The sequence below is a fragment of the Parus major genome, chromosome 1A (assembly GCF_001522545.3).
Source record: "Parus major isolate Abel chromosome 1A, Parus_major1.1, whole genome shotgun sequence".
Taxonomy (NCBI): Eukaryota; Metazoa; Chordata; class Aves; order Passeriformes; family Paridae; genus Parus; species Parus major.
The window spans coordinates 36,920,160-36,936,892 of NC_031773.1; positions in this window are offsets into that span (position 1 = coordinate 36,920,160).

The window sequence follows — 16,733 nt, forward strand, 5'->3', positions numbered from 1 at the left end:
GCTCCCCGCCCCCGCGGAGCTCCGCCGTCGCCCCCCGCCCCGGCTGCAGAAGCGGGGAGCCGTCCGCTCTCCATCCCTCCATCTCTCCCCGCCGCTGCCCGGAGCCGGCGCCGAGGCGGCCGCCGGGCCAACTTGTTCCTCCGGGTGTCACCTGGCCGCTGCCACCGCCGTGCCCCCGCCCTCGGCAGCGTGGTCTGTCCCGACGGTCGCCCCGGCGGAGGGCGGTGGGGCGCGGCGCTGTGCCTCCCCCCGGCGCTGGGCTTCTGGACCGCAGGACAACAGCTAATCGTTTATGTATCAATTCACAAAAGCCTTTCCCACATTACTTAGAAAGGCTGTCAGGTTAATGTGTTTTCTTTCCATGCAATTTCATCTCTGACTGTTTCCTTCATACCGAGTACCACTTGCCCTGCTTTGGTTTGGGTACCTTCTCTTCTGGTTCCTAGGCGCACACGGTACGGGTAGGGGATCAGCGCTCTGTTTAAAAGTTAATTTTGCTTATCAAACTCTACTAGGTACAGTAGTAGAAAGTAACAAAGAATGTTAATATTTCTTTTGTTTCCAGCCTTCTGAAATAAAGATATCAAACGACTACTAGCTTCTGGTAGGCAGTATAGTAAATAAATTAAATGTAGTCATTGGAATGAGCCTTTATGGCACTTTCAACAATCTGTAATTCAGTCATCTCTGATAAAAGCTGCCTTTTGCTATTATTCATCAGACCCAGCTGAGTGATTTCTGTCAGATGGGAAGCGGTAGAGAGAAATCTCTAGGTAGATGTAACTGGAAAGCTTTCCAAGTACAGTCCTAAATGAGCACAGAAAAGCACTTGGCCGCAATATCAAGACAGATGTTGGCATCCAAATAAATCATTTCTTTTGATTGTCTGGGGGATGTCAAGTTTTATTTTCCTTATTTAATAGCCATTTGCGTGTGAAGAAGTAGCTCTGTCTTTATTACCTTGTAAACTCAATGCAAAATGCTGTAGTGCAATAATATTTCACTGTCTCTGAAGCAATATTTTCTGTACAAAGGTCAGTAGAGTAGTTTTAGATACGCAGACGTGTTGTAGACGACAAGTAGATTACTAATCTGCAGAGGTGATATTGATCCTCAGAGCTGCTGTGCAGTGTGCCATCCATGTTGCATGTTAATCTGTTACGCGCTGTTTAAATTGCTTTATTGTCCGAGAGAGTTACTATCCTAAGAAAGGGAAGATGGTACTTGTAGACCCAAGGGGAGTTTCCTTTCTCTGGTGAGTTGACATCTAGAGTTACAGATGGGCAGTTCTTTTAGGAGTGTCCCTGAAAAAGGGAGGGGGGAGCTTTTGGGTACAAGGACAAGTAGGCAGTGAACTAATTTGCTTTGTGAGGATGTGAAATGACATCTCCTGCCATGCTTAAATAAACCTGCTCAGGGAAAGTGTAAGGAGATTGCACATGTATCTAGAATAGTATTTTCTTGTCTGTCTTGGATACAAATGACCTGATTTTATGTCTTGAGTCAGATATTTATCTTTTTTCGTTCCAAGCTTTTTGGGATTTTAGTTCTATTAGTAGTGTCTGAGGGAAATATATTTTAATGTGTTCTATTGCTTGGCTTGTGGTATAGTTGCACAAAATTTGCATGCACACAATTCATAAATTGAAACTGTATAGCTTAAAAACATAGTGTAGGCAGCTTGAGTGAGAAGAGATAATTTCAAAAAGAACCACAGGGCATAAGATAATGACATACTGTAGGAAATAATCATACTCCTGCACTTGCAAAAGCATGAAATGTTCCAGTGTAGCCATTTCATACAAGCCAAATTTTCCTTCACATTAAGAGCTCCTAAGTGAGCCTTATTAATGTTTGATGCGAAAGATGCTAAATCCATTTTAAGGATTGATGCTGGAATTTAAAGAGGTAGCTCACAGACTAACAGAGCAGTTCTAATACTTCCTTAAAACAAATGTGAAAAATAGTCAGTTACCACATATGCCTTAGCGGTACAAGTGGGATATAGCCTCCTGTGTAACACTGATGGGCAAGAAACCCTTTAAAACCATAGATGTAGAACAGTGATTTAACAATCTGAAATGTTCTCCTACCTTAATCATAACTTAAATCAGATGTAAGATTTGACCAAGAAGATGCTCAGTGTTGGTTACAGTAGCGAAGGTGTGAGATAAGGGAAGGTTCTGTTTGTCAGAAACCTAGGGGAAAAAAAAAAATAAATCTATATTCTTCCAGCTAGCATAGAGACACCGGAAACATAAAATCAATTTTTATGGTCTTTTGGCAGGCTTGGCTGTAATAAGTACAAAGAAGGAGCAGCTTAGTGTCTTGGCAGAAGTTTTTAAGCCACTCAGCTGTACAGAACTCAGTTAATTGATGTTTCCTCGTATGAAAATGAAGCTCTTATTTAGCATATCGTTTTCTTTTCCTGTCTATTCAGCAGTCTGCTTACAATTTAAAAAAATATTTGTACGGAGTTTTATATTTGCGTGCATATTTAAGCACAAAGATAAACTCTTTACTAGGAACTGCTTTTTGAGTAAAGGGTGCACACAACCTCCTATTACATGCTTTGGAAGAGACATTAAAGTTTGTGATACAAACGAAGAGGACAGGAAGATATTTCTGCATATCTGGAAGAAAAGCATGGAGGAATTATTACACACGGATACCATGATCTCCTTCCCTCTGCTGGTGATGCCTATATAAATATGCAGTTTCACAAAGAAATACTTCATCGTTTGGTTTTACTTTGATTCTCTACAGAATGTTTGTTTTAGACATAACTCTGTAGCTAGGAAAAAACTTAATTAGAAATACAGATAAGGGAGAAAACTATCAATTTGTGTTTACAGCTGACATTTACTAAAGATACTCAAGGTTAAAATAAAAGCATTTGCCAGACTAAGTAAACAAAGCATTAGGTTAACAAATATTTTCAGGATCGTTACATACAAATGATACCTTTGCTAGGGTAGTCTTTATTCCTCCCTGTTACACCCCAGTAAAAGGGGGATTAGGAAATGGTTATACTGTTACATCTTTTACAAAAATAGCAGACGCCAAAGTAGAATGCGTTAGGAGGAGGACAACTGACAAGGGTTGTTCATGATTCCTTCTGGTGACACACTAAGAGCAGGCTACAGGCAATCTCTTTCAGGGACTAGATGATTAGCTGAGCAATTTCTGCAGCAGCATGTGGAAAATTTTTTCTTGTTTAAATAACAAAAGAAGTAAAAATATTTGCTAATACTTTTTTTTTTTTTTTCTTTGAGTCCTGTAATAACTGAAAGCTGGATAGGAACTGTAAGAAAATCATCTCCTTACGTACGGCTTTTGACAAATGTCTAATCAGTATGTTTTAGAGGCTGGCTTTTCCCTTCTGTTGTTTTCCCCAAGTAGCTAAAGGAGGAGCACATGAATGGCTTATGAGAGAGCTGACCATTTTTCTTAACCTGTTTACTTATCATTGTCAGTCTGGAGGTATTTCCCTGGAAGAGCAGGCACTGAACACTTCTCCCTCTCCATACTAGAGGGAGTGGTGTTGCCATCTTTTAAATTCTCAGAGAATTGCAAACTCGGGATGCCACTTCTCTTTTCTAGACATCCCTAAATAGGCACAGGGAAATCTATCAGAACATTAAATAAATCTGGAATGTCTCCTGTGCAGTGTAGTTATCTGATAAGCTTCTAGTATTTATCTTTTTAAATGAAGAAGATTATCAAATTTTAAAGCAGTCATGAGAAATTATCTAAATAATTAATCATCTCTAAATTATTATAGTTATATAAAAATTTCGGGAAAATAAAATTTTATTTAGAAGTGGCTAAATCCAATTTGGTTCTTTTAAGGATACTGTCTGTAAGTTTCCTGGACACTATTCAGAATTTATGGCCAAATGTATTGTAGTAGCTTTAATTATGTAGTCATGGCTATAGTGACTAGGTAGTACAGTGCCTCAAAGCTGCTCAGTGATGTTTTAATAAATTGATTAAAAATCCACTTACAAGTTCTGCTTTGTGCCTTTATCTTAAGGGTATTGTTTTCCTGTAATCATGTGATTGAAAAACCATTGTAGCAGTTGCAAAATGGGAAAGCTGGTAACCATTCCTCAGCTTGGCTCAGAGACATGAGTTTACCCATGAACTCTCATGTCCATGTGTTTAAATAACTATGTAGATAGTGCAGTTAAAAATAATTGAAGTGCTTTTGTGCAAAGCAGTGTGGAAATAAAGATTCCTTGACAAATGGCTTGTCTGGTTCAGAGTAACAGTCATGCTTTTCCTAGAAAATATGTCTGTGTATAGACAAACACTAGATCTCTTATTTGGAAAACTTAATGACTACTAGTAGCATGTAGGGAGGTTTTTTTTTTTGTTTTGGTGTTGTTTTTTTTGTTTATTTGGTTGGTTTGGGTTTTCTTGTGGTTGGTTGGTTGTTTTTTTGTTTCTACTTCTTTTGCAGAGCTATGGACAGCATTTCTTTATGAACATTTGTTTCCAGGATAAAGTATTAGAGTTGGGAGGAATTCTTAAAATATGTGATGATACAGATAGAGTGGGAGGGTTGTATTTTTAAATTTTTTAAAGGATAAAGTGATGAGGAAAACTTAGTATTAGTATGTTTCATATTCATATTATTATGATTATTAATTTTATTATTATTAATGTGGTTATTATTAGTATATTTAGTATGATGTGTTGATAGAGGACACAATATGCTGGCAAATAGTTAAGGGTTGAAGAATGATAGTGTAATACATCCCAATCAAGAGTTTTGAAACTTTTTTTTTTGAGTCAGGAAAGGACTCTGTGTTTCTTTTTGAAATTGTAAGCTTTGTGGTCTGAATTCAGTAAGGCATTTTATTTAGTTCAGGGTGATGTTCTAGTTGTAAAAATAATACTGTAGAGCAGAACTATTGTCCATGAGAACAGATTTTTTTTTTCCCATGTAATAAATTGCAGAACAGATAGTGTATGGGGAATTGCCATCTCCATTATTCCAACTCTTTTCATTACCTTTGACAATGATCTGGAATAAAATACAAAATCCATATTCATGAGAATACTTCTGGTTTTTTTGCCAATTTTAATAAAGTTGGAAAAAATGCTATTATAGACTGATTTCATTTGGTTTCTCATTCTACATCTGAATGTGCTTTAACAAAGTGCACTGTAATACTTTTGGCTACTTTCATAAAAAAATGTGAGTCCCCCCCTAAATACTGATTCTGAGAAGGACTTGGGATTACAGCCAGGTAACATGATCTGCTCTTATTTTAAAGAGAAAAGAAGTATGCAGCTTTAAAACTGACTGGAGTGTTGAGAGTAGGAAAGGTTCCTAACTCAGCAAGGATGCTGGATGACTAGAATTAGTTTAGAGAAGGGACTTGAGTTGTTTCAGTTGAGAATGTGTCTGTCTAGTCTGTTTCCTCATGGGACTCCTAAAAGCTTACCATTCTCTCTGGGTATGTTGAAAGGCTCCTTGATCACCACACAGTGAGAATACCAGTATTAAGTTGTTCCCTGATACATAGAATGGCTGAGCATACAAGCTCTAGAGGAGCCCAGACTAGAAATGAGGTATCAGTATTTTGTCCATCAGAGTAGCAAGTGTATGAACCACCTTACTGAGCAGATGATGCCTTTCTGCTTGAAGTCTGTAGATTAGTATTTTCTTTTCTTTTAACTGGACCAGGTACAAGTTCTAGATTTGGTGTTGAAATTGCTGGATTTGTGATTTGTGTTAATCCTTGAGAATGGAGGAGGTAATCACCTGTCCTTTTGACCTAAAAATCACCAACCCCTTGAACTTGCTGCTATTAGCTCCTATTGTGTCTCTTGGATTAAATAGCATTTGTTGTAAAAGATGTGACATGTTGTGTAGTGTGAAGAGGTTCTGTCTGAATTTCCCTTAAGCTGCCCTTGTATGTTATAATCCTATTTCATCCATTGTAACTGACAAGAAATTTTTGTTTATTTATCTAACTAGTGTTCATCTTTGAGACCTGATTTAAAGCCCCTTCAAGCTGCTAACTCTTCTTTCCATTTATTTTGTTCCTCTCATGTGTCCTAAAACTATAAATCATCGTTATTAGTAGGTACTTCACTAAAAAAGAGAATTCCTGTTACTCTTTAAGGTGTGGGAGTGCCAGTGCCCTGTGTCTCATTGTTATGGCCTGGAGTTGTGTAAACAGGCTTTAGTTTGCAGATGCCCATCAGTGAGATGATACCAGAAGGATGGTCTTCTGTCAAACCCATTCTGGGTTTGCAACTGGCTGTGAAGCTGGCAAACCTTGTGGCTGGCATCTGAACCAGGGAATCCTGTCATGATTCTGCTTTGAACCAGGATAAGCATGTCTTGATTAGCATCTTCCATGTCCTCTTTCCATGTGTCAGGCTATGGATAGCTAATTGGTGGCATTGGTAAGGAAACACGTGTCTCTGCTGAGAGGGCTGCCTTTGAGAGTGCACTCCCACTGAATTGCCAAAGGTGTCCTCAAGTAGTCCAGCTGAGGGTAGAAGGCAAATGTGTTTTTTGACTGGAAGTGGAATATTAGTTGAATTGCAGGTTTTCTAGATCCAGAAATTAAAGTTCATGTATTCTCTAACAGCCCAAATGTTTAATTAAAGGTATGTCTGTTATACTGTTGCATTTGATAATTATTTGATACATATTTGATAATATGTATCTGGGACATACCAATATTTCCTTTTGAAAAGCCTGACAGTGGATGCGTTTCTTTTTGAGATTTTTACTTTCTTCATAGCTGTTTTTCATATGCTAATAACAAGCAGTTACCTTGCACTTGCTCATCATCTTTGACTTTTTTACTTCATGCTTTGTTAGCTTATTCAGCTGCTAGTTAGAGCAGAGAAACACCAGGCAATATCCATGTGACCTTGATAGAGGTCACTTGCTTCTTCATGATGTGCTACAGCTGTGTAAGGCCTTTGCTGCTCTTGTCTTGTATATTTGCTTTATTTTTGTAAATCTTGCTTAATAGGATTGATCTCTTTGGGGTTTTTATTAATGTGTATTTACTGGCTTTTTTTTTTTAGCTTACTGAGAAAATGCTGGTAGTGAAAAATTGAAGTAAAATCATCTGGGACAAAACCACCTGAAGTCACATGCTATAGTTTTTTCTTGCATTTGTCATTTTCAAAACATAAGTCTGTTTTTAATAATGATTTGGGCTTACTTTAATATTTGATATGTAAATATTTGCTTTATAAATTGTATGCTGGCTAATAATTGTGAGCTGTTTACTCAAAATCAATTATTCTTTATAGTTATTGATGAAAGTTGTGTTATAGGTGACCAAGGCATAAAACTCACCATGGAAATCAGTGTTTTAAAGAAATAATAATAATGAATGTTTTATCTTTATATGAAGCAGCTAGAACTCAGATTTTTGAATTGAGCACTGCTTATTCATATAGTGTCAATTAGATTCTAAAGCAAGAACCAGCTAAATACCCATTAAAGGTGATGAACCAGTCTTTTGCAGGCATAGTAGGGACTGTCTGCACTGTTACTTAAGGATTCAAATGAATCCCAAAAGCCAAAACTTTTTTCTGCCTTTCCAGATATCTGTACCCGTCAATGGAATTCCAAAATGTATGTATTGCATGTATGTGAAAGGAATAACAGTTGGCATAATTTTAATGGAATATGTCAGTACTACTCTGGTTAATAGATTTTTTTGAATTTCCGTTCAGTATTAAAATTAAACTTGGAGCAGTTAGTTTGCTTTGTGTTGAAATTTGGCTCTTAGAATGTCTATGCTACTTTTAAAACAAGGTATGAATTCAGTGGTGTTTACTGGTTTCACAGAACGAAGCTTAATTATTTGCTGGAAGGAATTAACACCTGGTATTCCCTAGTCTGTGGTGTCATGTTCTGTGACTTGTTCTGTGATGAAGAAAAGTAATCTTTACTGAGAAGGTAAAAATCCAACCTATTGGCATAGTTTGCAGTGTTGGCTTTTGGAGTTTCAAGTAGGTGAATGTGTAAGTCTGGAAGAATGAACTCAAGGGTAGACAGAAGGTCATAGGTAGATGCAGTCAGTACTGAGCCTAGTTGATATTGTTATAGTTAACAAATTGTTTAAGGTTTTGTCTTCCAGTAGGCCAAATATTGGCTTTTTCCTGGGTCCTTTTGGGATAAGTGTATTGATCATTCTGAATACCTTCGGGATTACGCTGATGAAGTAATACAAGGATTCATCCTCAAACTGTGAAAAATATTAGCTCAGCCTGTCCTGCTTGTAGCTGTAGTTCTTTTAAGATACTTCCAGGTAGTTGCATCAATCAGACATGGAGGTAATTGTATTGAATGAATTCTAGGTAAAAAGATTGAGGTTGCATAGTAAAGAGTGTAGAACTGTTCTTAGTATTTATCTTAAGCTGTAGTACTTAAAAAAAATTAGTAGAGGAATGTAACTTTTCCACACCTAAAGACCATCAGCAAGCTTATTGATTGTGGTTAGTCAAGTCAAGTTGTTGTCCCGTTATTATTGGCTATATGAATTTTCTTTACTAATGTGTGGCAAGATTAGGAAGAGCTAGAAGTAATGGGCTTAGCAGTGAGGCACATGAGGAGAGAGGCTCCGTGTTGTTCCATGACAGTCAAACATTCCAAACCTGTTGGTGTAGAGAAAAAGCTGATGAGCTGCATAAACTCTGCCTAGCAGAGTTAGAACTAAACCTTAGCTGGCCGGTTTCAGCAAGTTAGTGCCTAACACTAACATGTGTAACATGTAAGCATATTCACTGCATGGGACAGCACCCTTGTACACGTGGATACGGTCACAGCATGGACAATTGTTCTGAGTTTTAATAGTAGTAAATACATGTGAGTTTTCCCCTAGATAAGACACAGAAAGAGAGCCTGAAATGAATGTGTGCTAAATTTTTTCCTGTTACAAAACAACTGCGTCAGGCCATGTTGCTTTTTCCATTGGACTTGGTCTAATATTTTTCTTCCAATTCTGGCTCACATAGACCAGAATTCTTATATTTCTAGTGAATCATAATTTTTTTTTTTAGATGAGTAGAATTATGTCTCAGAAATACAGTTCTATTTTTTTTCCTTCAAAGCACTTTTATAGTTGAGTTGGAAAACTGCATAAAAAGTCATTTATTGTCACCATTACACCAAATAGCTAGTTAGGCTTTTTTAAACCTGTTTACCTGTTTTGTTTTTGTAGGCTTCTTGCTTGCCTGGACACGTGGGAAAAATCAAAAGCGAACATCATAATGTGTGGTGGCCATGTTTTTTTTTATTTATTTTATATTATTTTTATGTATGGGTGCTCTGTTAACACGTAAATTCCAAATGTGAGTTGTAACTGGTGACAGCTGTTTCATCAAGAGCTGCTCTATGTTTGCGAGGAGCAGTGTTTGCTCTGCAGTCTCTTTAGAACAGGGCCTGACATATCTTGTAATGTGTTTATACTGTGCCTAACATAATAGGATCCAGATCTTTGACTGGGAACATGGACTGTTGTGCAAAAAAGCAAAAAAAAAATAAGCCCAAGTGTTGGAAAAAGTGCCATCATTTAAGGCCCCCAGAGATCAATAAACAACTCCCTGTTGTAACCATATCAACCATCTCCTTCAAAGGGTTTTTAATTGTATCATGGGAACTTCAGACCTGTGAGCACTTGTCTGTTAGGTGTTCTCCCAGATATAAATATATTTTGCTGGTTATTAAGTACTGTTCATGCTAGAGGATTTGGACAAAGTTTGGAGCTCAATATAGAAACTATGCTGAATTACTCTTTAAAACCATTTTACCTTCACCCTGGCATAAATGATAAATTTTTCAGTTTTAAATAGAAGAAAGTTTCCTGTTTCCCAGTAATCATGATTTGCCATCTTCTAGTTGAAAACTAGGTAAGCTGTTTGACTTGCTACTGAAGAAAGCTATTTTGTGTATAATGCCATGCTCACTACTGGGATTTGAATTATTTACAGGTGGGATGGTACAAAGGACCTAGATTTTAGCCTTCTGTGGCCAGGAGGGGATTTATCTGACATAAAGGAGATAAACTAGTTCCAGCTCCAGTAATACTTAAAAGACTAGCTACTTCATACCAGAAAGCAGTTTCTGTGATAAAGGAATTAGCAAAATTCTGCTACAGCAGCTTCTCCAGTACAGGAGCCAGTTTATCTGTCCAGAGTTTTATGTAATTATTTGAGATTTCTGCTCCCCCTCTCAAAGAGAGACTGATACAGGAGAACACCTAGTACTGCTCTGATATGTGATAGCATAAATGGGAAAAACAAATACAGAGTCAAAACCATGGCTGCCCAGGTAGCCTGTCTTGAATGCAGACATGAAGATTTCAGGTGAAGATCTTAGGAATAGCTTTTTGTGAAGTGTTCAAGTCTGTACACATCAGAGAGTCATTTATATTATGTAGGCACCAATCAAAGTAGTGTCCTATTGATGTGTTGAACCATAAATCCCGTATGACAGATGGGGATCAATGGCAGAGGGAGATTAAGGATAGGATTCATCTCATTTAAGTTTAAATACCTTCAGAAGGTGATTCATTTGACCTACCTTAGGCGTCTGTCTTGGTGTGAGATGGACTGCTCTCTGGAGCTATGTTCCCTTCCAGTGACTATAAGAACTCTGGGATTACTAGATGAGACTCAGCCAGCCAATTTATAGACACCTGACATGGAGCACTGGAATCCTAAGTGATGTGTCTGAGGCCTTTTGGGGAGCCTGTGGCAGTGTTGGGAATTGAACCCAAGTTTTCTGGTTCCAAGTTAATGCAGCTAATCACAATATGTCTTTCTGCAGAATCTTACAGTGCAAAAGAAGCACTAAGAATAAACTTCATATCTTAGAGATCAGCATCTTAATAGTGGTGAAAAGTTTATTATCAGCTCCACAGAAAGATGGGTATCTTGTCAGTAAAATTGTAAATAAAGGTCCTTTATATTGGGAGTGACAATATTTTAGTTGCAGTTATGGGCAGTTTGAAGTCAGACTTGTCCAGTCAGTGCTGATGAAAGTGGGCACTCCCTGAGAGGAAATGCCTTCTCTTACTGTGAATCGCAACCGTTAAGAGACTCGATGTTTCCTGAAACCTGAATATGAAAGCTAATATGGGGAGTGATAGTGGCTCCAGCAGGCTTTGGGTCTTGCCTGAAGCATGCAGGGAGCCAGTGAGGTCTGCACGAGTGGTGGCACACTGGGCAGTGTGAGACTTGCCTCTCCTCTGGTCATCTGGTCAGTAAAGCTCTCAGTGGAGACAAGAAAAGCAGCAGCTCAGGTGTTGCTAGTGTGTATTTTCCCTGTCTGAACCTGAAGTAAGTTTTGCACCTGAATGAGCACAGTGCTTTTAGGGGTTAGCTTGGTTCTTTCTTCCTTGCTCACCTCCCTGCACATACCCACCCCATCCCTTCCTCCTTAACCTAATTCAAGGCTGTAGTTTTAGTGTAGCTTGTGAGATGAAATCATATTTTCTGGGCTGTAGTGCAAGATCAGTTTAAACAGCTTTGGGTGGTTTATATGTAGACATCTTCTCAGATGATCCTGTCCCAGCTGTGAACCAGAACATCCTAGTAATGTGTGACCCTCTTTAATTCATGGTATCACATTTCTTTACGTGGGAATATACTGAGATTTTAAAGCTTCAGGATGTAAATGTCAAGGTTTTTTGGTTTTTTTTCAATTGATTACTGTGGTAAAAAGAAGGGAATAAAATGTGCTATATTAAGCTAAAAGAAAAGCTGGCAATGTCAGGAGTAAAATAGGATGTATATTTTAAGCCTATGTAATTTCTGCCTCTAAAAGTTGGAAATTGGCCACTGGTTTCATAGTACTGTATAAAGTAAAAATTGTATCTTCATGTTAGATCTAAAGTAATGTTAAATCAGAATGGTCTAGAAAGAAAAATGTAGCATTCTGAAAAATTATATTACAGCAAAATGGTTGTCTTGTTCACACGCATCATGAGAATTTCTCATTCTGTTCCAGCTTCCTTTCAGCAGCTAAACATGATGATTTTCTAGCTAAATGAACCTTTATAAGCTAGACATCAACTATGTATAAATGCAGAACAGTACATCTAAAGCCTGTCATGCTGTCAGAGTACAACTGTTTTCTCTACAAATATGGAAATTGTCACTTATCTGCATTCTCTCCTTGCCCTATTTCTCCCCCATATGTTGATATTCACCCATGTGAAAGAGGCCAATTATAGTTTGGCCGTTGTATAAATAATGCAGAAGTTGTCAGTGGCAGAGAGAAATTTATGTTAGAAGACTGAGGGATTGAGTAAGGAAATAAAAGCACCTTTTAAAGAGGGTAGTGATCTGTTTCTGTATTACTTCATGTCAAAAAAGGTAGTTAAACACCCCCCCCAACCTTTTAGGAATTATAATCCTTAATCTGAGGACTGCTTTTAATAATAAAATCCTGGTTCAATTTTCAGGCAGAGTATTTTGCTCTGCAATATTTTACCTTTTGGCTTTTTCCTCAGGCTCTCCTGGAAGCAGGCAATGGGTCTTTCCCCTTGGCAGGGTCTGGTGTTAAACAGCCCCTGAATTTGAGGGATACCCCAGGACCATGTTGAGGCGCATAGGGAGCGGGCATCTCTTCCTCCAGTTTTGCAGAAAACATTTGGAAAACAGTGCAATCTGGAGTCAGGCTACCTTGAAAGTAAATTAATTAGGCTCATTACAGGTGAAGTCTCAAACTTCAGAGCAGCTGGGGTTGATTCTCAGTAGCTGCTGCTGGTAGAGCTGGAGCTTGGGCATGTGCTGGGGCACAGGCTGGCTTGGAGTTGCTGTGAAGTTGGCCAAGCTAAAATAAAAGCTAAAATAGCACATTGTTAGTGCAGCTTTCATTGGCCTGCGCCTCTGGATGGTGCTCAAAATGTGATCCCAGATGATGTACACAACTTGCTTAACTTCTTGTCTCCTCCTTCCAGCTGCTGTTTCTCTTGAGTATTATAGAGGCTGCTGTGGCCTTAAATTTAGTTGTATTTAAGCATCTGCTTGCAGGGTCTCAGTGACCTGACAGCAGCCTTCAGCAAAACTTGCTGGGCTGAACGGCTGCTGGGTCTGCCATGCCTCGGACCGAGGCACCAGCACCAGATGAATGATGTGATAGCCCTTGCCTCTCATATGACTCCTCATTTCCCATGATGATGATTTTAATGTAGCTAAAAAGAGTGACTACAGAAGGAGATAAAGCGAATCCCTCATCTTTTGTGAGTCTTAAAACAGAAGTAGTAAGGAGGTAAGCAAGTACTTGTTTTTTTGTTGGTTGTTTGTTTTAATTTGTTTTTTGAGGGGGTTGGGTTGGTTTTTTTTAATCAGGAAGCTGCAATTTTCCTCGTTAGCTTTACTCTTTCATGATTGAGCTGTTTGTTTCCAGATGGCTCCTGTGTACGCAGGGACAGGGACACACACGGCCCAATCTGTTCAGCTGCCGGCCTTGCATCAAACAGCCCAAGGTGCTGGGCACGCTGACTCATTTGGAGCAGTTGGGCAGCCCCTCCTGTAGCAGCTACTCTGGTGTTTTAATTTCCAGATAGGAAAGGATTGAAGCACTATCCTTTTGTGGAAAAGAGAGATTTCAAGGTTCAGAAACTGATATGTAAAACTGCAGCCTCCTATCACCTTTCTAACGAAATTGAATTTATCAGTGTTTCTAAATGTGTCTGCTCTACTTTATTCTGGGTGTTGGTTTTGGTAAGCTATTTCTCTTATCCATTCTGCTATAGCTGAGTTCTTAGTGTAATATCAGGTATGTCAGGTGAAGTATGTAAACAGTTACGGTTTTTTTCATGTTTGACAAAAGTATTCACCAGAGAACAGAGATGGTGTGTAAAAATACAAAGTTAGCACCATGTGTTTACAGGTACAATGTCAATCTTGCAGCAACCTTAAGCAACACTTGTTTGTTATTTTATTATTTTTTTTTTGGAACACCTAAATACAATTCTTTGATTGATTTTACCTATGGCTATTACAATTTGAATTGACAAAACAGTTTCTACACATTTTTGTTCCCTCACATGTGCCCTTCTCTTCTGTATTTTTTTAAAACTGTGAGAAGGATGTGAAATGTAGTTAAAACTAGATATTGCAATAAGCTCTGGTTAGGAGGCAAACAACACTTACTGTACTGTAAAGGCTAAAGAGGTGACCTGTATATAATCAAAAAGTAACTGTCATTAATGCAGTAGACAAAGTAATTAGGTACCACCCTATTGAAACTATGTTTATGACTGATTTAATGAATAAATAAACTGTTCTTTAGTTGTTAGAATCTGGATTTCTGAATGTTTCTGTTGTATTTTCCCAGAAACCACAGTTGTGGTTGGGTAAGCCCTGAAGTTCCCATGGTAAGTTGCTCATTCTGTGCAGTGCTATGTGCATGTGAATTGCTGAGCATCTGGAAATCCCTCTGACATTCAAGTGATCTGAACAAGTGAAAAAGTGTAGTCCTAGCTAGAATACAAACTTCTGAAATGGAAGCATGAGGTACCACTAAAAGATGACTAATATGTATAGATTCAGTTTTTCTGGAAGGTTTTATTGAAACCTTTCATCGTACCAGGTTCTTTATATAAGAGAAACATAGTATATCTGAGCAGAGAATCTCTTCAGACAACACATTATTGATATGTTGCCTAAGAATAGAATCACAGAATCGTTTAGGTTGAAAAAGGTCTTTGAGATCATTGTGTCCAACCATTAAAGTTTATGAAGGTGTACCAGGGAGACAAGGTGAATTTTATGGGATATTTCAAAAAGCTTATGAAAAGTGCATAATTTTCTGGTAAGGTTTGTGTTGTTAGGTTTGTTTGTATTGGGGTTATTTTTTTGTGTGGTAGGGATTTTTTGGTCTTTTTGTGTGTGTATGTGGTTTCTTCAATTGGTTGGTTGGCACCTTGCTCTCCTCCCAACTTTTGCAAACATTTAAACAATTACAGTTGCAGGGACTGCTTTAGTCAAAGCAATGCTATTGAACCCTAAGACTTCCTATTATGGTTAATCAGCAAATGTGAGGTCTTCTGAAACCATAGTCACCCGATTGTTATTGCGGCAAGATTTTGTCTTGAGACTTTTGTATGGTTTAAGTTTTCCAAAGTGTCTTTTCAAATTATCATTTGGAAATCAAAGTTGTTCTTACCTCTGCTGTATTACAGCAGTGTTTAAAAATAGCTCTCAGTGTGTAAGTTCAGCTGGCTATCACATCAGTGTCTGCAAAAGGAAGTATAAATCCCACAGGGAAAACATGAGTGCATGAGCTAAGCACTCCAGAGAAAGCCTTTTTTTTCAGACCCCTTAATGCTGAATGCTAATAAAATTAAACTTTTAGACATAAATTTCTAAGTAGCTTTAGTTTTTGTTCAACAATAGAAAACCAGTCATTACTTAAATATTTTTTGACACTGAATACTTTAGACTTATCAGTCTTTGTCAAAATTAATAGTCATTTTTAATTCTGCATATTATAAAAAAGAGTATAACCCTGTGAATTGTTCTTGTCCATACTTGTGATGAACAGCATTGTACAAACTAGAGTTCATTAAAACTTCCAAATTCCAATTATGAAAGTAATAGGGCCTTAAGATTGTCCTTATTGTGGAGTAGAATGTCTTAATGCTTTCTGTTGACATCTTAACAAAAACTGGGTGTACTAAACGTATTAGTAGTTCATTTTAAGAATGTCAATATAGGGGATTTTCTTTCCTTTTTGAAGATATTTGTCAACATTTTTTTAATATTTAGCCTTTATGGCCTGATTTCATTGAAGCATTCAAAGAAATGGACAATTGTACGGGTTGAGGTGAGGGAAGGTTTCAAGCTGCAAGAGAATTTTGGGGTGATACAGAAACCTGACACAAAATATTTTTACATGGATAGTTTTCAGTACTGTTTTAGTTCTCAGTAGATTATATTTCTTGGAAGGGGAAAAGTCAATTATGCTGACAGTAGCAGTAGCCACACAATATATAAAGAGTTCAAAGGTTACTTTTTGCACCAAGAAGTAAAGCTGCCCAGGAATTCCCTTCCATGGCAAAAGATAGTGACATATCATTCTGTTCAATTTGAGGTTGTGCTTCATTGCTTTTGAAATAAATCTACTTGGGATATATGCCCAAACTCATGATGTGGTCAATGTGCTACCACAATTACTTTATTGTTGAAGAGCTTTCTTTGCCAGAAAAAGACATCTAAGACAGATGCTACTGTGACAAACAGCTTGAAACTCACTACAATAGATACTGAAAAAATTAATGCAGTAAGAAAGTAATAGTGTCAATATTATACATACTTAACAATTGTCCTGGCTTAAGCTGGCAGGTCACAAAACACTGCTCAGATGCCTGCTCACTCCCTTTTCCCATAGAATGGGGAGAGAACTGGAGGGAAGGGCACAAGAAATAAAATTCAGGGGTTAAGAGATGACATTTTGGTAGTACAGAAATAGAAGGAAGCACAGTAATAATGATATAAGAATTTGAATGCATAAAGCAAATTATGCACAATGCAATTGCTGTAGCTGGCACCTACTTGACTGATACCCATTCCAGGTATCCAAGCAATTGGGGCCAGCTTTCCCCTCATTTTGTATGCTGAGCTTGCCATCATGTGGAATATCTCAATGGTCAGCTGGGGTCATCTGTCCTTGATGTGTCTTCTCCCAGCTTCTAGTGACCCCCAGCCTCCTTGCTTTGGGGTGGTGTGAG